We start from the raw sequence: 24,106 nt of genomic DNA, 5'->3' as shown, positions 1-24,106 counted from the left end.
AGAGTGGATTTGACTCAAGCTTTAACAGATATCTGGTGCAGCATCCACCTTGTTTGGAAGTCCAGAGAAGGGGCGTCTCTGTGGCCCATAGAGCTAGTGTCTTGTTCACCAGGAAGCCTTTCCATCCTGGGGTGCGCTATGAAGGCCTGTACCTTGGTGGCCTCAAGGTGTGGTGTTGGGAGAATTCCATGGCACTGGTTCTGGTAGCTCAATAGCTATATCAAGTGTAGGGTAAGATCAAAACTTCCATGTTCTCCATGAAATCCACGGGGCTGTTCAAAATTGTCAGCAGCCCAATGCATAGGATGTCACATACATACCCTGATTTGGTCTTTACCTCAGGGTGTGAGGGGTAGCGGTCTGAATATGGGCGGGGAGGGAGAGGTTTGACATAACCGTTGTCATGGTCAGACATGGTTATGTTTGGTCTTACGTCATGTGTCTTCCTCCTGCAGTGGTGAGGGGTCCTTCATAGTGTCCACTGCCAAAGACTTGTGGAATTAGAGGGATTTATTAATGCTTTGGGGGATTTTCCAGAAGTCGGAGCCAGCAATCCTGCTAAGACCTTCATTTCACTCTGGAATAGCAGCAATCCAGCTGCAGACACTCTTGAAGGAAGCTGATTATCTTGACCCATTACAGTTTAGGTTCAAGCCCAGCTTTGAGACAAAATTGGCCTTGGATGGATGACCCTGGTTGGTTGGTTCACAACATAAAAATACATTGCTTATCTCTCAGTGGCTTTCAATACACTGATCATGGCATCCTCCTGGACTGTCTCTGTAGTTAGGAGTTGGTGGCATTGTGTTGCTGTGGATTCCTAATTCTTACTTTTGTTTTAAAATACTTTTATTATACTGTTTTATGTTGTATTGTTGTTTTAATGATATTGTTTATGGTTTTTGTGTTGAGATTTGAGATTTTTAAAAGTATTAAATTGTTTATAAATGCTTTTACATAAAACAAAAATTAAATATTGCCCTGCCCGTTCCAGCATTAGTTTTTTTGGGGGGGGGGGTTGTTGTTATGTTTCTATGTATAACTGGCTTTCTTGATTTTTCTTCCCACTTGTAACATCCTGCTACATCATAATTCCACAGAAATTTCTCCACATACGCACATATCTTTGCAGGGCACATACACAACTACTTTAAAAAAGTATGGCAAACTGCAAAGTACTGTAAAGCCCATTTCACACATGACAGAGAACTATGAACTAGCTCTGCATGATAAACCATTTGTGTGAGTGATTCCGTTCAGTATTCGGGTGTGTTTAACTGTGCCGTTTAAGCCATTCAGATGCACATCCTTAGTGCCCTAATCGCTGCACAGAAAAAATGTTTTTTAATTTAAAAGGTACATCCAGAATTAGAGCATACTAAAATGAATATGAAAGAGTGAAAGAACTAACAACAGGAATGAAAATAGGAGACTATGAGAAGGAAAGAGAGCAAATATAAAATGGGCTACTTTGAAAAACAGCTGGAAAAGCAGGTGCTAATTAGGAAACACAAATTAGGAGCAACAATGTTAGAATGGAAATGTGCTACCTGGATATGTGAAATTACTGTTATAGGTGCAAAAGCTAATGTGTCTGTTTGAATTTATCTCGTGTAAATTGCCCTTTACAGATACAGTGGTACATCTACTTACGAATTTAATGCGTTCCGAACACACATTTGTAAGTCGAAAAAAATTGTAAGTCGAATCCCATAGGAATGCATTAGGAGAAAAAATTCGTAAGTCGAAGCAACCCTATCTAAAAATTCGTAAGTAGAAAAAATCCTATCTAAACCGCATCCAAGATGGCGGACAGAGCTCCATTTGTAAGTAGAAAAATTCATAAGTAGAGTTATTTGTAAGTAGAGGTACCACTGTACAACAATAAAGAAAGAGTGTTTGTATCACCTTGTATCTCTTCAAATGCAAAGCCTGTTGTCAGATCACATCTTCAGCTCCAAGTCATTGTGTATGTGCTGGTCTAAGACCTGCAAAATAGGCCCAGATACTGGCTTAGCATGCTACTGCAACAACATCAATAAATTATTTACAATGACATTTCACTTATTTTGCTTCACCATCTCCATTTTCCAGCTGAAATAAAATAACTCTGCATCATTATACTACAGTATGTGTGTCATACTAATCGATTTCCTCTTCCTATCTCAAGCACAGGATTGTCTGTAATTCATTGGAAACACAATAAGCAGACCTACAGCGTCCTAAATCTGTGAATCAAAGTACACTAAATGCAAAAAGTTAACAGATGTGGGAGGAAGTGGCTTAGGATAAAGTTTAGCAGCACCATCATGTAATTTTCTCATGCTATGTTAGTATAGTGATTTCATTATTAACATTCCAATATGTACAACCCATCATAGCCAGGCAGAGTTATCTTTATTTAATCTTTAAGTGTCCTTGGGCTGAGTGCAAGTGACTGCACACAGTGTCCTTATTTTTCATATCTCCTATCATGCAAGAGTTTTGGCTCTTTATGGCTACCAAATGGTCACTTCAGAAAGTTGAAATGCTGAGCTGGATTTTTTTTTATCCCTGTTCATTCCAGGAATAACTATCACACCTTCTACCCGGCCTGCTGCCACATGATGTTCATTTCTTTCCAAACATTTGGCTCCCATATGATCTAAAGTCTAGTTCTGTAACCACATTCTTAAGCAGGAAAACGATATTGCCATGTTCCCCCACCATTGTGCATGATTCCTAATATTGCATCCATATGAGAACATTACAGATGGTTAAAGTCTATTTTTATAACTGCCACTGTGTGACGGTGCAGTACAACCTATTTATCTAGATCGTTTTGCAAATATTAAACCCCACTTTCACTTCATGAACTTCAACCATTTTTACCTTTGCCCTAGTTGAATCATCCTTCTATGCTTTGCATTCTTTTCCCTGCGTTACATTATATTATTACATAAAAGCTTTATGTAGCTAGCAAATAAGACTGCCAATCACATTTATTTTTTAGGGAAGAGCAGAGCAATCCACTCCCTGCTTTATGCCAGACTTGGGAGTAGGGGCTGGATTGAGCAGAAGCATCTCTCCACTCAGCCCTCCTGGCTGAGCTGGACAGCCAGCCTGAGTGATACAAACATCATCCCATCAAGGCTGATTTTCCTCCTGCCAAATACCTTCGCTCCTTGGGGTATCTCCTGCAGAGCACTGAGGAAATCCTCCATGTCTAAAATGTTGGCATCTTCTGTCTCGTGAGTCAACGAGTACACCTCCACCCAAACGGCTGCATTAGCAGTAATAAAGTGACCTCCCAGGGCACAAGCCTGGACAGTGTGTATGGAAGTCCTGAGCTGCCCAGACAACAAGACCCACCCCCTGGCCTCGCTGATGTGGTCCAAAGGAAAGCAGAGCAATACATTTGTGTTGTGTCCTGGTTTGGTTGTGGTTTTATTTCCATTTTTCTCCATTTAAGCTTTACTTACTCTTTTTGAACTGTATGTAAAAACCCAAATAAAAATTACTTAAGAAAAAAAATTCCAGACTTTACATCTGAACCAGGCCTAAAACACATATTTCTTTAATTATGTCAAACAGCACAGCTAGTAGCATCCTGATGGCAGATGGTCTTTATTTTAGGACAACTTTTGGCCCCAGCAAGCTAAGTGCCATGCAAGGACACTGGGGAAGCAAGGGGGCAACAGGAGCAAAAACCCTGTATGATGTCTGACATGTTGTTTTGTGGGAAGCTCTCTTGGCAAACATTGCTACATTAATCAGGAATAAACTACCACTTTTGCTCTGCTGATTCACAATCTTGCGTGGGTGTTAAGATATATACAAGAAGGTTTGAATCAACTTATTTTTCTGGAGTTGCATAAGATCTTGCATGTTTGACAGATCTGGGTCCAGAGATTTTCTTGAGATCCTTTTTACTATTAGTTTTATAATTGCACAAATTATGGCTTTCCTACTTTCTGTATTTTTCAGCCCAAGCTTTATTTTTGTAAGTTTCTTCCAACTTTTCTGTGTGGAACATAGCTCCACCTTCCTTAGACAAACACCAGCTGTAAAGCACTGCTGCATACTTTGACCTGTGCTTGATGATAGTACCAAAACATCCGTATTTGGAATTTTACAATTGAAAGACCCTGCAATGAACCTCCAATAAACTAAAAAAGTAAACAGAAGGATCACATTCTAAATTGGTGCAAAATAGTAGATCAGGTTGCTTTTAAAGTTCAGGTTGCATAAGCATGTGACCTGTCATAGGTACCACTTCTTGTCACACGGTTTCAAGCAGTCTATTTCCAAACCTTGGTGGGTGAGTAGCGAGCCATGGCATCTTCTAGCTATTATTTTGAAATATCAAAAGCACTAAACATTTTATTTTATTGTCTAAGGTTTAAAATAGCTTATAGTGATGACACTCACTTATAGGAATTTTCACTTCACTTTACTGAAAGTGAAGTTATTTAGTTTCTCAGATAGATATTCTCTGGAGAGAGCAGATTCAAACTCAGTGTGGGTCACTTCTATGTGGTTGGTCCCACGTTTCATTGCTAACAACTGAATCAGGAAGCCATAGGTAGCTTCCATCTGCCATGGTGAGATTGCCCCAGAGGTCAGTCTTAGGACAACCTAGTTGTCAGGAGCCAAGGCTGCCATCTTGATAACACAGCACACGTCGTAATTAGCTTGAAGATTTATTGCAATACAATTAGCCTTGGGTCTAACCGAGCATCTGCCTTACGAGTCAGTTGACCCTTCTGGGGAATGTTTCCGGGTTCTGCAGAATATTCTGAACCTATGACCCTTACACTTCTGGGTTTGTTTTCTGTCTAAGACCTTTCCCATACGTCTGTTCTTTGGACTCCAGGGGTTAATTAACTCCTCTTCCAGTGATGAAAATCTACCCCTCCTGTTTTCCGAAGCTGCCTGTGCTTCTTGAGCGAGCTGGCTTCTCTTCTCCCACTCTCTACTGACACCTTATCTACATTCCATTCTGTGTCAGGGGATGAGGACTACTCCCAGCTGCCTGCCTGCTTCCAAACTCCTGCTGTGTTTCTCTGCTTGGGGCAGATGTGTTCATGACACTAGTCCTAGCCTTCATTTGACTGTAAGCTACAATGGTAAGGAGTCTTGCAATGGTGTCTTAAATTATTATACTTCTCAGACCTGACACTCTCAAGAACTCAGTGTTACCCCTGTCAATGGGTTTCAGCTGGCATACTTGAAAACCTGGTAGATTTGTCAAAAGACAGGGAAGGACAAATTTCCCCATATTTGAATGATCTTGATGAGTGAGCTGCATTTGCTTTGTGGCAGGTGCTTGAGGAACCACCTTAGCCAGCCATGTCACCAGAAGGTCTTGGTACCAGATGGATAACATCAAGATGCATTAACTTGAGTCCCTTTTATTTGGCAGTAACAGAAATGTATGAGAAAATAATTTCTTTTTCACTTCCTCCAGAAACCTACAATAAATCTTTCAGCTGCTGCATAGAGACATTCAATTTTTGTCCTAATTCTTTGTGGTCAAGAAATTGCCCTGGGGAAAACTTTATGTGCTAGGCCCACTTTGTCATAAATAAGGATAACCACATCCGGCAGTAGTGGACTCTTATGTTTTCTTAAACCAAGTATGCACTTAGAAGAACAAATGACCTAATCATCTTCCATGGCCTAGACAAGTTATGGAGCTCCACAACTGAGCTGCATCATCTATATTGCCCACCCACCCCATGCAGTTTCCCAGTTCTGGTATTATTGGTGCGAGACTCAGCCAAAGAGGAGCAGTGCCTGAACTCCATAAGTACAACTGCAGTGGTACTTATGAAAAGTCCTTTATAATTTCCTCAGTCAGATCTTGGTGTCATATCCAATTCAAACATTCAAGTGTGGGAGATGTCCCATATAGGGCTACATCGCCTTAGGGTGCATGCATATGGGATGCATATTGGAAAGTGTTCCCCATCTTAACATCTTCCTGAGCATGGAGAACTTTAATCATGAAGGCTTCTAGCCTCCCTTTTCATTGAGGTGTAAGCTTTATTTTACTACAGCCTAGGAGTGGGGAACCAATGGAGTTCTAGAGATTGATAGACTACAACTCCCATATTCCCTAACCATTAGCCATGGGTGGCTGCAGTTAATGGAAGCTAGAGTACAGAATTTAGAGGACCAGAGGTTGTCCAGCCCTGCTGCATGCAGCTCTGCCCCTGTCATTGTTATGTCCTAGGTTTGGTGTCCTGGGGATGAATCCTTGCATACATGTTTGACATTTGAGTACTGTCAAGTTATCAGTGAAAAAGCTACCACAGATAAAGCAACAAATACATCACCTGCCATCACTTCAGATGCACTGCCATTACTTCAGATGCACTGCCATTCATATATTTAGCTAAGCACCACTGAGATAATGAACTATCACATAATGTGATAATCAAGCAACATTAAATGCGTGTATAAATCAGCCCTAAATGGTATCCTTCATTTTATCCAATCATGCAGCCAGGTGGACATTTAAGTGCTTAAACTGTCATTCGGGGGCAAAGCTTGATATTTCAGAATACAGTATTTCAGCAGTGAGCCAGAGACTCTTCAGTTCATACATTCTTGGATACAGTTCTGTCTGTGTGGTTCATGGGTTAAATATGACTTTCTGCCTGCTTGCTTCCAAGTTGTTTTCATCAAGGGAGAGCTGGGAGAGCATTTTTATCTCAATTATTTACAACAGATGATGCATGTCAACCTGTCAGACTCCCTTATTATCTTTCTATTATATTTTACCAATACCATCCTCTGTTACTACCAGGACCTGGCTTCAAGTAGTTCAGTTATACTGTTATCCTCACTTCTTCCCCAATTCCAGGAAAACAAAAGAGTTCTTTTTTCTAAATAAACTAGAGTGGCAATTCCTCAAGGTTCGAAAACCTTCGTGACTGAATATCCAGCTGCCTCCAAAAATTCATCACCTAATCATTTGTAGCCAGACAGAAGATAGAAAACAAATGGTCTTGGGGACGGAAACTGAGCTGCATACACTGTTTGGCAAAAGCCAGGATTAGGGCTGGGCGATATCTGATTGTCAACACTGTGATGTATCAACAGCTAAATACCACAATATGCTGATACATTATGATGTCTGGAATATATCTCAGCTGCTTCTTCGCCCAGCCCTATTGATCAAGCCCCAATGCCTCTTCAGCTCACTGGGGCTTTGTTAAACTGCTCAGAGTGAGCCTCCATATCACTCCTGCTCACGCGAGCTGCATGGGGGCTTCCTCAAAGGAGCAGGCAGAGTGAACCTGAAAAGGTGCTTACCCAGAACCTTCTTGGGCTCCATCTGCCTGCCTGTGCCTTTGCTGTCTGCAGGCAATTTAAGCTACCACAATATATTGCCAGCTCAGAACCCTGTATTGCGATCTGAACACCATACCGGTTTCAGACAATTTACCAATGTATCACCCAGCTCTATATCTTATAAGGCAAGGAATCGGCCCTTTTTCATATGACCTCCTCACACAGTTTCCAACCTATACAGTTCCCTTGATGTGTAAGTACGTTTTTTTCATACCCATGAACACACTGTACCTAGAAGTTCTCTTATACCACTCTGAAGCCTGATTTAACAATGCCACTTCAGTTTCCTGAAAATATAGGAACTGTTGTCCCTCTTAATACCCAGAAGTGTTAGGAACAAATTGCTAATGGAGAGTTCTTAGTCACTGTCCCATCTGCGTCCTAAATAAACTGAACAAGCCTGACCAGTGGCAGGAAACTGAACACTGGCAGGCTTGGAAATCTCCTCAGGTTCTTCATTTTTATTCTCTTCAGAGCTGCTGATCCCTTCCTCCAGTGCCTGAATCCAATTTTTTCCAAAAAACATTGTCCAAGTAAATTGATTCTAATCTACTCCAGACTTGTGGCACATGATGAAGTGCCGACCTTCTCTCCTTTTGTGGTAGGGATGTGTACAGCAGCTTGAAAAGTTGCCATTGAAAAAGATGAAGCAGAGCCAGGAACAAAGTTAAGCTAGTTCTGCAACAGTGTGTAAAAGGCATGTCCTTGACCACTCCACGTGGTATATAAACAAAGTCAACATGGCCCAAAGATCAAGGTACAATTTCTAAATGCAATGTGCAGTTGCTACAGCAGCTCCTCCAGCATACACATTTGTGCTAACCCTCAGCTGGACTACTTTGTGATTTTAGGACAAGCCTATTAATTTGCAGTGTGTTTGGTGCACCCAGTATGGTTGCCATTCAGTAATCTTCAGTTTGAAATGCTCGCACTAACAGATTTTCTAAGTTTTAATTGCTGCAGAGCTAAATGTGCCCCAGAATACAGATCATGATTTACTTATTTTATATATTTACATACACCCTCATTCTATGCAAAAATTGTTGTGTCCAATGCCTAAGCCAATACCACTCACATGCTGTAACCAATAAAGTTGTGGCCTTATTTTGCCCATTAAGCTAAAATATTGTGTATTTGTATCTTATTGAACCACAAGCAGGTGGCAGGTCCTCGACTCACAATGTAGTACGGTGAGTTGAACAAGACCCCTTTTATGTAGAAGCATCTCAAAATATATGAATATTTCGGCAAGGTAAAAATCAATATACTTAATCAACCTCACCAATTCTCCCCAAGATTTATGTTCACCTTAGACAAAGCCCAAGGAAGAGATGGGTCTCCTTCCCCACCCACTCCACAAATGTTCTCGTCCTAGAAGTAATACTGTCTTTCGGTACTTGAGTCCAAGATCAATGCATGCCATAGAGCCCCTGCAGCTGTTGTTTACCATGTTGCTGCACATTCTGGTCCTCCATGTGCCTCTCTGTGGACACAAAATTCTTCACAACAAGCCGAGAACACGACTTGTTATGTAATTGGTGAGAGGCGGTGGCGGAGAATGAGGAGGACATGCAACCAAACAATCTACATCATGAAATTCCTGCATGACAATAGTGCTTCTTGTCTCCTTCCCACCCCAGACTCCCCAAAAGGTTTAAAATATGACTGAGCACATTAGCCTTTTTATTGGAAGACTGGAAATGCACATAAGCCTACACAGAAGGACTTGCCAAAATAAGGCAAAACAAAACAAGAAGCTGTCCCGCTCAGAGAAAAGGGGCAGAGGCCAAAAAACTTGAGAAAGAGATTGCAAATAGGGTGAATGAGAGGCCTGGCCCAAGAGACGACTAGAACCCGGGGGCTCTGGGTTAAGGCAGTCAGACATTCTCAGTTTGGCCCGCCAGTGGCCTGAATTGCACATCCTCCACCCTGAAAACAAATGCCTCTGGGTCCAGGCAACATGTTCCAAATCCACTCCCCACCCTCACTTCAAACAAAAGACCTCACAATGGTTCAGGAGAGAATGTACAAAGCTGTTAAGGCAAGAAATGGCTACCACTGTATTGGAAAGCAGCTAAAGGCGAGTTTCTCCTCAGTGGTAGTGATGTGGTAAGAGAGTGATCCATCTTTCAATGGATATTTCAACACATTGAACCCTGAAATCTGAATTACATCAAAATTATTACAGCAATAGCATTTCAAAAACTATATGTTTATAGATACTGCAAAAGACAGAACACAGCTTGCAAAACTTCAAATAGAATGCCATAAAAGCTGAAGAAAAAGGAATGACTTGTTCTCTACATGAACAGGAGGTTGAAGCTCTGAGATCAGAGACAGCAACAGCAGGAGGAGGGCACTTCTGCCCTTCTAGCTCATTTGACTCAAGAAGCCTAACAAAATATGCTGAAACAACAGCAGCAGATAAAGTCTTGCTGAAACATGGTATCAGGTGGTGGCAGAAGGTAGGGAGCTGTCCAGATACCCTGTTTCTCATATTTTAAGACATACCCATAAAATAAGCCATAGCAGGATTTTTAAGCATTCAAGGAATATAAGCCATACCCCGAAAATAAGACATAGTGATAGGCGCAGCAGCAATGCCGGCCGCAGCAGGAAGAGGAGCGAAAAAATAAGACATCCCTTGAAAATAAGCCATAGTGTGTTTTTTTGAGGAAAAAATAAATATAAGACATGTCTTATAATATGAGAAACACGGTAGGTGTGCTGACATAGAGAAAGCCCTCTTGCACTTCCCACCCCAAATGCACAATTGATGGCAGCAGGATGCATGCATGGAGAACCCCCCCCCCCCAGTGACCATCATGACAGCTAAGAATTACATGCGAGTATTTAATGAGTATCCCTAAGTATCCCTTGAGTCATGGTTATCTGAATGTATTATGAATAAAGCTCATTATTTGAGGTCTGTTTAATTCTATGTAACATTTGTGATATCTATAACATGGGGTGCTCTTGATGTTGCTTGATAGCCAACTGCAGTACCCCACTTGCGCAATGGACATCTGCTGGCTTAAGTGGGACTTTCCTTTTCTCCCCCCCCCCCTTGTGGGATCTCACCTATTGTTTATAATTAACACTGGTTCTCAATAAAGCACTTTTAAGAGAAGAGACAAAAAGGCTGTTCATGTATTGCAGGGGTCCCCAAACTTACCCGGCTTTGGGCCGGATGCCCGCCGCGCCGATTGCGTGGTGGGCCGGATGGGGGGAGCGCGGGGGCGCGGCTGTGCGTGCCGATGCGCAAATGCTATTTCTGGCACACTCCTGACCTGGAAAGCACCGGAAATAGCTTGTGCACATGTGCAGAAGCCTCCTCTGACCCGGAAGTACACCGGAAATGATGCTTGTGCGTGTGCACAAGCTATTTCCGTCACTTTTCTGGGTCAGAAGTCGGCAGCCACGCTGCACCACGACGGTAAGAGTGGGCAGCGGCAGCGGGTGGCGGGGGTCCCCGGGGGCCACATAAAAGAGCTTCGGCTCCCGGGCCGTAGTCTGGGGACCCCTGATGTATTAGATGAATACAGTTTGTGACAGATCAGAGGCAAGGGGGGGGAGACTCTAAGGGGGGGGGAGTCTTTCCCTACTTGTGAATGGGGATGGGGATAAATTTGTTGCATTCTTGTTGTTGTTTAGTCATTTAGTCGTGTCTGACTCTTCGTGACCCCATGGACCAGAGCACGCCAGGCACTCCTGTCTTCCACTGCCTCCCGCAGTTTGGTCAGACTCATGTTGGTAGCTTCAAGAACACTGTCCAACCCAAAAATTAAAAAGTTGGATTCTTACTTTAATGCAAATCTATCTAATTTGCATTTCCTCAAAACAATACGCAAACCTCAATGCATCCATCCTTCAAATTTCATACTTCTCTGATTTTTGTGGTGCAGTTCACTAATCAAATATTGTGTAGAAAAAAATGCATTATATTTAAATTTCAGATTTTGAATTCTATTTTTGATCTTACATTGCATATTTAAGTTTTAATGTGCATAAGCTGCAAATTGATGCAATTCAGCAAAATACAATCTGAATACAATCTGTAATACAATCTGTAATAAGCAACATACACCAAATGAACTGGCTAGGTCTAAGGAAATTGGGAGAGGGAGAGGGTGTTTGTTCCACAATGAAAGCAACTACTTAGTTATGACTACTGGGAGCCAGTGTGGTGTAGTGGTTAAGAGTGGTAGACTCATAATCTGGGGAACCGGGTTCGCGTCTCCGCTCCTCCACATGCAGCTGCTGGGTGACCTTGGGCTAGTCACACTTCTCTGAAGTCTCTCAGCCCCACTCACCTCACAGAGTGTTTGTTGTGGGGGAGGAGGGGAAAGGAGATTGCTAGCCGCTTTGAGACTCCTTCGGGTAGTGATAAAGCGGGATATCAAATCCAAATCCAATACTGCTCAGCTGTTGCCAGTGATTATCAGGTTAGAACCACTGTAAAATAGATCAAAACGTTGTGGAAAAAGAAACACTGAATGCACAACCTTGTACAAGCAGTTTGTTTTAATTTGGCTTCCATGCAAGTACTTGCCAGCTGATTGTGCCTTTGTTTATTCCTGACCACTAATAAAACCTGTCCTAAATAAAGCAGGAAGTGTCTCTAGCCAATTGCCTCCTGAAATGACCGGCAGTCAGACTGCTGTGACTTGTACAGTTTCTTCATTCTAGCATGTCTTAAGAGTGGTTCTTTCCACCTACAATATCTAACAAATTCCACAAATACATTCCCAAGCTGGCTACTGATTGATAAGGATATGCTTCTATCATTTACACAATCCTGATCATTTAGCACAATCCTGCATGTCTACCCAGAAGCCCATCCTACCGAGGTCAATGAAACTTACTCCCAAGTAAATGTGTATAGGATTGCAGTATTAATTTAGACAACAGGTCAAGGGTTTGTAATGCAGTTGCAGGGACACAATATGCACTTAGTTACAGAGAGAGAGCCAAAAACCATGTACAGGTATACAAGGGCTGCAAAGTAAGACTGAAGTGTTAACAGCAGGTGTCACTACAGCCTCTACATGCTTGCTTCTGATTTGGGGAATGCCTATGGACCTAATTTTCTATGACCAGATGACCTACCGTAAATGAGTGGCATTAGGCTTTTCACATAATGCCTGGCTACAATAGCCATTTGATGAAATTACCAAAGTTTCATCACAAAATATTCCTATTACAGCTAAACTACTGGATTAACCTACAAAAAACTGCTGGAAATGAATGGGGAGCAAGTGCTGGCACAGACTCATACAGACTCTACTTTAAAACTATGATGAGTCTGGTATGCATCGTATAGAACTAAGGCATCAAGTTGTATTTCCCAAGACAAACTTGCCAATATATCTAACCTTCTGTCTGTCCTCCTGGGTTCACTACGGTTCATCTATGCTTACTTCCTGTAACAGTTTCTCTATTGGGTCATTTTTTTTCTATTTACATTGGTCACTAAAGCCAATGAGTCTGTTATCAAAGCAGCCGCAGCAACTTCCAGTCATAGGGATGGGACACCACAAAAATGTTCCTCTGTCCTTGGCTTCAGCAGTCATCTTCAGCTTGAATGGGTTTTCTTTTCTTTACAAACCCCACAATTTATGTACTGAAGACAACACTTTCTTGTAGGAATCCATCATTTTGAATAAGCTGAAACACTGAGAATATTGAAACTTGGGGTGGTATTCAACTAAGGTTTACTCAAAGTAGACCTACTGGAATTGATGGACCTAACAATGTTCACTATTTTCAATGGGACTGCTGTGAAGAAAAACTTCGCTGAATACCACTGGTGGTTTTCTGTGGTGCTCAAATGTTGCTTGTTGGAAGGAATTCACCACATAAAACCTTCAATGCATAAAAATCTAACATTCTCTTTCATAAAGAAGCACGGCTTGGAAATGGTGGGGCATTCAAGCATCTTTTGATGTTCACAATGGTACACCCCATTAACATTTGTGGCACTGAATGTTTGTTATTCTGCAGTGGACACGTGTCAATTCACTTGCTCATTATTCAGCTCTGCACATGAACAAAGGCAACTTCCACACTGGGCATTTACTGAGCTACATTTCTCCCCACTCACTCTTCATGGGGCACCTGCATGAAGTCATCAACAAAACATCTGCATGAGGAACAGATCAGATCCCCAAGGAATGCTACAGGCCAACAGCCAGGGTGTCAAACAATTCATTTCCTGAGCATCACAAACAACTCAATGTTCACTTGCTCGATTAAGAGGTCTTTGCCATCTAATCCTATATTGTATAGCCACATGTGAACGCACTTCTCATTCCATGCTATTTAACAGAAATATCAATTTTCTATCAACATGCAGTGGACTGTTCTATAAATTGTCAGCAATCCACATCTTATGTAATAGTCCCTTGTGAAAGTGTTCACAATACAGTTTATCTGGCATTGGCAGTGGAACTCATCTGTGTCTAATTCCATCGCTTGTTTTCAATTTGTTCAGGAACGATCTTTTCAAACATCATGGTGTAAAAGCCGACCACCAGTTTCCAAAATGGGCTGACTTCATTTGTCTGCCTTCAATGCATTTCATATGCTTGAAAGAATTCCCAACATCCTAATTTTCCCAGTAAGCCATTTATAATCATTGACTAACAAGTTTCCAACATTCCATTTTGGGGCAAAGTGAGTATATTGTTGATTCTAAGCCCATAAGCTCCTGAATGACATCACCCAATGGTTTCATACCAGTATGTATACTAATTAGCATAGAATGTAGTATTGGGGGACACCATATAGCTCAATTAACCATGGTATCAAACTGTAGTCCCTCAGCCCTCTAAGTAAGACAAGCACCAATGTAGACTGGTACCTCCAAACCCCATCCCAGTCAGCTATTCCAGAACCACCTGTCTAGTTACAGGTATAGCTCATCAACAAAGACAACCTAATCATTCTATGTCCCATAACCAGACCTTAAACTAGATTGAAATTGATCTAGATAATCTGCCTCATATGGACCCAATACACTCAAAATTTTAGTAAACCATTTTGTGCATGACAAAGGTAGAAAGTGATTCAGGTCTATGCCAAGGATGAAGAACCTGTGGTCTTCCAAAAAAACAAAACCAGAAAAGGGGGTGAGAAGAGGATATAAATTCAGGCACCCACAAATATGAGCTTCAATCTGGATAACTCAGTAGCATGGTGCTGAAAGGAGCATGGTGCTAACTACACAGGTTGCAGGCTCGATCCCTGTATGGGACAGCTGCATATTCTTGCATTGCAGGGGGTTGAACTAAATGAACATCAAGGTCCCTTCCAACTCTATGATTCTATGAAAAAAAAACATTTTGCTTCACAACAGGGTGGAGAGTGCCATAGGTCTATACCAGGAATGGAAAATCAGTGGTCCTTCAGATAGTAAGTGTTGGACTACAACATACAGTAGTCAATGGGGGAAAGGCTTAAATCCAGGCACCCATAAAAAGGTGTCACTGCATTCCAGAAATGTGAGTATTTTTTGGAACAATTTTATGCATATTTACTTAGAAATAAGTCCCACTGTGACATTTGCACAGTCACAGTCCTATGGTCCTTAAAGACTTGTAGATTTGCTGTGGCCTAGAGTTCACTTCATCTGCTGCCCCAAGTACTGGCAGATTATACATGTACATGGGTGTGGAGGTAAAATACATAATTGTAAACAATGGGGACAAAAAAGGCCATGAAATGCAAGCAGTACACTCTATGACATATATCAAGTTCAAGCTACCTAGAAATGTCACCAACTCTGCTTCTCACATTTCTTAGCCTTTTGCCCCTACTGCTTACATAAGTTTTTCTTTTTCCCAAACATGCCAAATGAGGATACGCATCATATATCTAATGATGTAGGGTCCAGGTCAGAAAAGCTTATACTACAACAATGTTGTTGGTCTTTAAGGGCCACAAGACACAAGACTCTTGGTTGTTTTTAGAAGAAAACAGTATAAACAACTATATTGACTTAACTCAAAATGCTGGCAGTCAGTATAAAATACTTGAAAGGTACCAGAGGTCATTGTACCTAAGGGTGGATTCCACAGTGCAAGTCCATCCCATCCTTTTAGAAACACAGGCTGTGTCCATAGAAAATGGATACACCCAAGCACATCTGACTGTATCCAACCCTCCTTAGGCTGCACACACCCTACAGCATGGGTAGGCAAACTAAGGCCCACGGGCTGGATCCGGCCCAATCGCCTTCTAAATCCAGCCCGCAGGCAGTCCGGGAATCAGCGTGTTTTTACATGAGTAGAATGTGCCCTTTTATTTAAAATGCATCTCTGGGTTATTTGTGGGGCCTGCCTGGTGTTTTTACATGAGTAGAATGTGTGCTTTTATTTAAAATGCATCTCTGGGTTATTTGTGGGGCACAGGAATTCATTCACTTCCCCCCCCAAAAAAATATAGTCCAGCCCCCCACAAGGTCTGAGGGAAAGTGGAGCAGCCCCCTGCTGAAAAAGTTTGCTGACTCCTGCCCTACAGCTTGAAAGCACAATCTTTGACTCAAAGAATTCTGGGCACTGTAGTTTGCCTCTCACAAAGCTAGAACTCCCAGCAACCCTTACACTACAATGCCCAGAATTTTTTGAGGGGGAAATGTACTTCCAATGTGATTTCAAGGCCTACTGTGTACACAGACACAAAACAAACATGCATGAGATTCAATTCAAAATACTAAATGGCTATCTTCCCTGAAGTGGAGGTTTTGGGGGTCAGACAGAGAGAAACCAGTATAAAGGAACAGTCTGCTCAGCCTGCAAACAGCTACACAAACAAACTCTACTGTGGAGGTTCCCACATTTTCTATCTTCAGGCCCACTTAAGGTGGCTGGAAGTTACTGAGGCCCACTAGTCATAAAATGTAGACCTAGTTTCAAAATGGTGGCAGCTACAGAGCTTGGCATAATTAACTGACTAACATCACTGTCTACTGATCTTTCCAACTTTGGAATTAGCTACCGTAGAATCTTTCCTATAGTGCTTTCCCTATGGAAACAAATTCCCTACCTCAGTTTTCCACAAGTGCCAACATTTGTCCTGGAGGTAATGTGATTAAGCCTTTTTTCTTCCCATCACATGTCTCTCCGTAGGTTTACCAATTTCCTATCATTTCCTCTCCCATTTGTCTTTCACACTCTACTAGTACCTAATCCCCCCACCCCACTCCAAAAAAACCACTGCCGGTTTCTTTCATTCTTCTTTTCTGGTGCTTTTACATTTCCTTCCTCCTCTGACAACAGCTTTCCTCTCTTATGCCTTTGTATCCCAGTTTAATGTAACCTTTTATCTCTTTTTCCAGTTTCCTTCAAGACCCCCTCCAGCCCTTTCCCTTCAGAGAAGAGCAACTTCCTTTGCCTCTTCCTACACTTAGCTCTGCCTCTCAGCCACTTTTACTCATAATACAATAAGTTCCTGGGTCTGGCATTGTTACAACCAAAATAAAAATATAATAAAGACACTTACTGTTGCTGGCCGCTACTTTGATAGCCCTCTTGCTCTAAGAATAAGGGAACTGTCACACATCAGTGCAAACTCAGAAAAGTCTAACAGCCACAGACTGCAAATGCATGCACCTAATTGGCTCAGATGCAAATATACACACCTGATTGGCAGGGCAGCTCTTTCCACAACTGCAACCCATAAGTTTACATTACTTAATGGGCCCTGATTAGGGAACTGAAGGACATAAATGTAAAAGGCCCACAAAACCCTCCAGCCCTGTTTAATTTTTCTTACCTATTTATGAGCTATTTTGTTCTTTAAACCCCCCCCCCCAAAAAAATCCCTTTGGAGATGGGGGTGGGAACTGCTCTCCATAGCTATTTTTTGTGATTGGCTGTGATCTGCAAACAGCAGACTGGCCACCACAGGAGAAAGACAAGACAGAGAGAAACAACTCCAGGAAGTCTCTCAGACTTCTCAGTAAGTGGTCATTTAAGGATATGCGTGTGGAGCACAGGAGGGAGGTGGAACTATGGTTTTGGGGAAACAAGCACAAGGGCAGTTCTTCCTCGGTGGCATTATTGATAACCTATTGTTGGTTATGTAATGTCTACAACTTTGCAGGGAACAGCAATGAGGTACCGGAGGACAGAAGTGTGGGCATCATGCAGCCCATCATGGCCCTTATGACAGCTTGCTGCTAACAGGTGTAGTGGAGGACACTGTCCCATTGACAGGTGTTGAAGTAAGATTCCACTGCCAATCCGGTTAGGTTCTATACAACTATACAACCAAGCTAGCATCCTTCGTGTCCCACAAGCAAAGCAGCAATAATGCTTTACATGTATTTTAAAAGATGCATTTGAGCAGTATCCCAATTTCTTTTGAAAGATATATTCTACTTTTAAAGCATTCTTTGTTTAAACAGGCCCTTGTTTCAAAATTCAAGGCTGAGATGTTCCTTGTTTCTGAGTTCCTGGAGATGGGTTCAGGTCAGTGAAGAGTTTAAAAAAAAAAAATCAAGCTCATCCAGAAGTAGTCTCCAAATGCTCCTAGTAATGAAAGATGCTAAAAAACTAAAACAAAACCCTGTTCTCACTGAAAATATTCTGTAGGCAGCATCCACTACTGTGAGACACAGTGGCCATGAGACAGGCTAGGACAGGGTGGAAGCTTTCTGGTTTTTGAATTGCCAAAGGTGGCCTCAGCTCAGTAACAAAATACAATGCAAGCTCATCTAGTTAGCTTGCTGTTTCCAAATGCTTCCAGTAAGGGGTGCAAAAAGGTATAAAACAAAACAAAAAGCCTGTTCTGACTGAAAATATTCTGTAGGCAGCTTCCATCACACCATGGTGCATCCTGGGCCCCAAGACAGGCTAGCACACAGTGGAAGTTTTCTTGTTTCTGAATTGCTGGAGGTGGGGACACAGTTCAGTGAAGAGTTTAACAAAACACAATGTAAGTTCATCTAGTTGTCTTGCCGTTTCCAACTGCTTCCAGTAAAGGAAGATGCAAAAACTTTCTGTTCTAACTGAACATATTCTGTAGGTGGCTTCCATCAGGAGGACCAGGCTAGGAAAGCCAGCTGATTCTACAGGTTACAAACCAGTGGTTAAAGCTGAGGGAAGTGAACTGTCCAAGTGAATTGGACAGTAGCTAGGTCCCTCAGAAATGGTCTTATACCAGATCAAGCCATTTTCCCATCTGTCTATTTATTACAACTGGCAGCAACTATCTCAAATGTGTCAAGCAAGCAGAGGTCCTGCCCATTGAGAAGAGAAGAGAAGAGAAGAGAAGAGAAGAGAAGAGAAGAGTTTGGATTTGATATCCCGCTTTATCACTACCCGAAGGAGTCTCAAAGCGGCTAACATTCTCCTTTCCCTTCCTCCCCCACAACAAACACTCTGTGAGGTGAGTGGGGATGAGAGACTTCAAAGAAGTGTGACTAGCCCAAGGTCACCCAGCAGCTGCATGTGGAGGAGCGGAGACGCGAACCCGGTTCCCCAGATTACGAGTCTACCGCTCTTAACCACTACACCACACATTGACTCTACCTGACGCTTTAAGCTGAAGAAGGAAGGTGCTGAACCTGGGACTCTGTATGCAAAGCATAAGCTCTGCCATTCAGCTATGGCCCCTGCCCTTACTTTGCTGGTTTAGTTGGTGTACCTGCAATAGAATAACATTCACAGAAATTAAATTAATCCTGGATGGATTTTTAAACTCTGCATAACAATAAACAGAATAAGGGCCAGTTAGAAAGGACTGGGGTGGGACACATTTGCTTGCCAACCTGTTGCTCACCACTGTTCTATAGCTTCAACCTGCAGCCATACATGTCGGTAAAGTACCAAATGTGCCTGCACCTCTGGAAGATGACAAGATGCACACACAGTTAGCAAGGCAGCATGTGAATCTGGGGAGAATGAAGGTTGTAGAAGGCAAGAATGGGAACAATGAACTGGGCTGTGATTACAAGAGCATGTGACAACATTTTGAACATGATCTGTCTGTGCCGTTCAGGTTGTGCTGGGTGAGGATCTTCAAATATCCCTAGTAAGTGTTAAAATGTTTAACTTACTTAAACTTTCCTGCCCACTTCCAGACAATCTGAGTATACATCTGCTGGTCAGCACGACGTCTCTGAACATGTCTGTGACCATCTTCAGTTTAACTTGTATCTGGTTGTTATTCAAAATATGGTTCCTATTGACCTCTTCCTCTGTTGCAACTCCCAAAGATGTAGGACAATCAGCCCATCTAAGCTCAGACTGGCAGCAACTCTCATTCATTCGTTGGTCATTTATATACTGCTTTTTGGCCCAAAGGCTTCCAAAGCAATGAACAGGTTGAAAACAAAACGAAATATAATGAAACCACATTAAATACAAAAGCAAAAGTGCAAAAAAAATCAGTGATATAATGGAGAGAGAGAGAGAGAGAGAGAGAGAGAGAGAGAGAGAGAGAGAGAGAGAGAGAGAGAGAGAGAGAGAGAGAGTAGCCTGGGTCTTTCCCAGTCCTACCTGAAGATGCCAGGGATTGAATTTGGGACCTTCTGCATGCAAATCACATGCACTTCCACTAAGCTAAGGTCCTTCCCCACAAAAGCTTGTGCCATACAATTCAAACTTCACAGGAACTGAAAGTGGCCAGTTGAGGACAAGTGGAATGGAATTCAAGCCATTACTGGAATTCTAATTTGAGACGACTCTAGAGAAGAACTTAGCAGCTCTTTGCTTGTCCTCTTGGGCCTGACGCTTGACAGGAAATGAGCTTGAAAGGTTCAGAGGCAGGTCACAGAACTCATATCCCTGCCAGCTGCTCGGATGACCCTAGCAGTGTGTTTTGAGAAACCTGATACACTTGCTTATTATTAAAGCCTTTTTTCCTTGGAGAAGTCACGTCTAACACTGGGTTCTACCAGACACATGGCTAGCCTATTACATCCTCTCCCCCCCCCCCACATTCTTCTCAAGTGACACTTGTTATATGACCTAAGACTAGAACAATGTGAAAAATCCCGTGTTGCAACGCAAGGCTGAATGTGCAAGGATCATCTTATTTACAGGAACACTCCTGCCTTGTTTGCTTTGCAGCATTTGTTGTGCCAATCCTTCAGACCACCTCCCCTGAGGAACCAAAACCAGAGCTGGAAATTCCTGATGTCTGAGATCCTGAATTCTGGAAGGCACAATTAAGCAGGAAAATAGTGTCCAAGGCTTAGCTGATGAAATGTGGAAGGTACATTTGAGTGGGCACAGTACTTTGTATTCCAGTTCACTATTTAAAAGTGTCCTCCATACTTATGCCCCATTCTAAACAGGTGATTTTACTTGCAGTGGTATTTCTTAGAAGCAGGAAACATATCAAATCAGATTGCCTTATGCAGATTCTTTTTTCCTTTTGGCAAGGATGCCTAATAAATATTACTGCACACAGTGCTTTTCCCCCCTCCTATAAAAATAGGTGTCGGTACTTGCCATAAAGTTGCTACAGTAAGTGCCACACTTTTTAACAACAAAAAGAGGTGCCAGTACTGCGTACCCTTGAGTACCCCCTGAAAGAAAAGCACTGGTTGCATGCTACCCTAATAGCCAAGTGTTGTGGGGTTCAGTTTCCTTGGAATGAGGGTCAGCAGACTGTGGTGGCTTTATGATGTATTGTTTATTTACAGATATATACAACCTGATCCTATGATGGAAGAGCTCACAGGATCAATGCCCCAATAAGGTTTTGCATCTCCCATAATCACAGCCTTGGATTCAAGCCTCTCACTCTCTTCTGCCGGCTCCTAGCCCAGTTCTCACACACAACTCCATTACCCTTCTAACTACCAGCCAGGTGAAGCACAGGGCAAACCTATTTGCCCTCCAACACAAAGCTACTTCCTTTGTTACCCTAACGGCCCATACTTAGGGACCATTAACTTACCAAGAAACTTGCCTGGCTCCTTTAACAATGCAATCTCAGAACACTATGTTCTTAAATTAAGGTTGTATGTGCACCAGCATGTTTCCCACTAGAACAAGGGAAATATTATAAGAGCAGCCCTGTATGATTAGGCCAAAGCTCCACCTAGTTCAGCATCCTGTTTCCAACAGTGGACAGCTCTGCTTTCAACAAGCACACAAGCAAGAAAACATGAATGTGACAGCCCTCTCCAATTGCTTCCTCCTCCCCAGATTGATATTCAGAGACATACTTGGTTTGGCCATCACCACTGATAGTCACAGCTCTCCTCCCCCTGAATTTGGTTGTATGCACAGGTAATACCTCTGCAATGTTCACCCACTGGATATATCTACAGTGTGTGATTGAGAATCCTTCCGCCCCCCACAATGTGCAACTAGAGCTACAGAAGCAGTGCAGAAGCAGAAGCATGCCATGGATTTATTTTAACTACATATTTGAATATTATTTTGCTGATTTTATTTTTCTTTGTTAGATTTGTTCATTTTCCTACCCTTTCCAGTTTAGCCCTTGGCTTTTCTTGAGGTGCCAAAGCATTGTACATGAATATTAAGTTGCACATGTATGACTCTGTTGTTGTTCTTTAATTTCTTCCAACTCATGGCTATCTTGCAGGGATCCCAGCTTACCTTCCAGATGCCCCCAAATCCCTCAAAGGCGCAGCACATTATTCAGCATTCATATGAATCTTTTGCACACGTCTAGTGTTTGTTCCTCTAAGGGTAAGAGTTGTGTTTGTTGATTTACACTTATATAATTATCAATTGCTGTTTGTGTGTTTCTTCCAAAAAACCGAATAAACTTTAAAAAAAAAAGAAATAATTTAAGCTTCTTGAAATGTTCATATGCTGAATTCAACCAAAGTGTAACTTATTATTATTTTAACCAGCAAAGTAACCCCTATCTGCTTTTTTTTGTCCCTGTAGAATACAGGAAATATATTGTTTTATATGCCGTATTTTTCGTTCCATAAGACACACCTTTTCCTCCTAAAAAGTAAGAGGAAATCTCTGTGCATCTTATGGAGCAAATGCATGGTCCCTGGAGCCGAATTGCCCAGGGGTTAAAGGCAGATCGTGCTTTTTTTTTTGTTAAGAAAGAGCTAAAGGCTAACAAGAGGGAATGAGCACTTTGAAAGGAACCCGCTCAGCAGCTGATTGCAAGAGATCGGGGAGGGAGATAAGAAAGCTAGCTCCCTTCCCGGCCCCTCCCGGCCCCTTGCCTAGGCCTCAATTGTTGTCTGCAGAGGGAGACGTGTGACTGGCTGATTAGATTATCTGTCTGGAAACTGTAGAAATTGGTCCCTTTCCTAGAGAAGCTACAGAACTGTGAGTTGAACCCCATAAAAACAGGATTTTTCCCTTTGCAAGGAAACTCAGCAACTTTGAGCTGATCCTAAAAAATGGAGCTTTTCCCCTTTGCAAAAGAAACTTCCTCAAATATTTAAGGGGTGGCAAAGGCACCTAGGCCTCTAGGAGTTGGCTGCTATGCCTAGGACAATTCAAGAATTTCCTACTCTAAAAACTAGGTGCGTCCTGTGGAGCAAAAAATAAACTACAGCAAATGGCTGGTAGAGACTGCTCACTGGTCATTAAAAAGCAGGAATGGAAGGAAGGAAGAAAAAGCAGAGAAACCATTGCTGGTCTGGCAGGGGGGGAATGCAGAGATAGCCCCTGCAGGCATTATGCATTTCCCTGGTGGAAGAACCGCCAGTGGCTCCCAAATTGAGAATCCACACACTAATTCTGTGATTTTCCCATCCGGTGATGAAAGCAGCAACAGTGACACTGACTCCCAGTAGTTGTGCAATTAAGCCATGGCCTGTGGAGAAGAGGGCCGGAGTCACATGCTTTTCAATGATTTTTATAGTGAGGTATAGTGTGTGTTCCTTATGCAAATACATTAGATGCTCCAGTTCAGATTTTACTAATGATGGGGCATAGCTTTCATAGTTCTGGGGGATTTTCTTCTTCAGGTTAACATCGGGGGTGGGGGGTATTTCTAGACCAGGAAGAGAACCACAGACTTTGATGCTGAAAATGGCCCCTCTATCTGGCTCTTGGGACCCGGTGCACCAGTCCTGCTTTGCACTTTCATTGAGTGTTTTTGCCTGTCTGGCATGTGTTCTTGAACAGTGATGATGTCTCTCACTTGCCTGGATGTAGATATCTGCCTGTGCGTGCTTGCACACACATTGCACACGTGTGCACACATTAATCTCCAAAATCTGTATGGGCGAATAAGGCCTACTGTACAAAGGTAAGAGTCACATCCATTGTCCCACTCATTTTTTCCTCTAGCCCCAACCACTACTGGCACACAGCCCAGAAGGTACCCCATGAGGTACCATAATCTCCCACCCCTGTTCTAGAACAAAGATCCAAAAAAATCCTAAAGAATGATATGAACTAATGCCAATGTACTGGAAGAAGCAAAGATCACCAGTGTCCAAGCAATGATTCTTCAATATCAACTTCGTTGGCCTGGTCATGTTGTACAGATGCCTGATTATCATCTTCCAAAGCAACTACTCTATTCCGAACTTAAAACTGGAAAGTGTAATGCTGGTGGTCAACAAAAGGGATTTAAAGACTCTCTCAAGGCAAATCTTTAAAAAAGATAATACTGTATAAACACCGACAATTGGAAAACACTGGCATGCGAGCACTCCAATTACAGAACAGCCTGTACCAAAGGTGGTCATGGACTTTAAAGACACTCAAATTCAGGACGAAAGGGAGAAAAGTGCTAAGAGGAAGGCATGTTTGGTAAACCCTCAACACAATCAACTCCCACCCGAAAATCTACGTTCGCA

At 42.3% G+C, this 24,106-nt stretch overlaps 1 long non-coding RNA gene across 4 annotated transcripts in view; it reads right to left on the bottom strand.

The window, feature by feature from the left end:
- Positions 1 to 24,106, bottom strand: part of LOC148687614 (uncharacterized) — an 82,283-nt gene that overhangs the window by 17,160 nt on the left and 41,017 nt on the right. For 2 of the 4 annotated variants that reach the window (XR_015949342.1, XR_015949340.1), the window contains one exon: positions 1,909 to 1,988. This is a non-coding gene — a long non-coding RNA (uncharacterized LOC148687614). Of the gene's footprint in view, positions 1 to 1,908; positions 1,989 to 16,842; positions 17,015 to 19,844; positions 20,076 to 24,106 lie in introns of those variants that run through there. The other 2 variants (XR_015949341.1, XR_015949343.1) reach the window with 2 other exon arrangements.

This window comes from Zootoca vivipara, chromosome 1, assembly GCF_965207765.1.
Source record: "Zootoca vivipara chromosome 1, rZooViv2.hap1.1, whole genome shotgun sequence".
NCBI lineage: Eukaryota > Metazoa > Chordata > Lepidosauria > Squamata > Lacertidae > Zootoca > Zootoca vivipara.
This window is presented reverse-complemented; position numbering and strand designations above follow the sequence as displayed.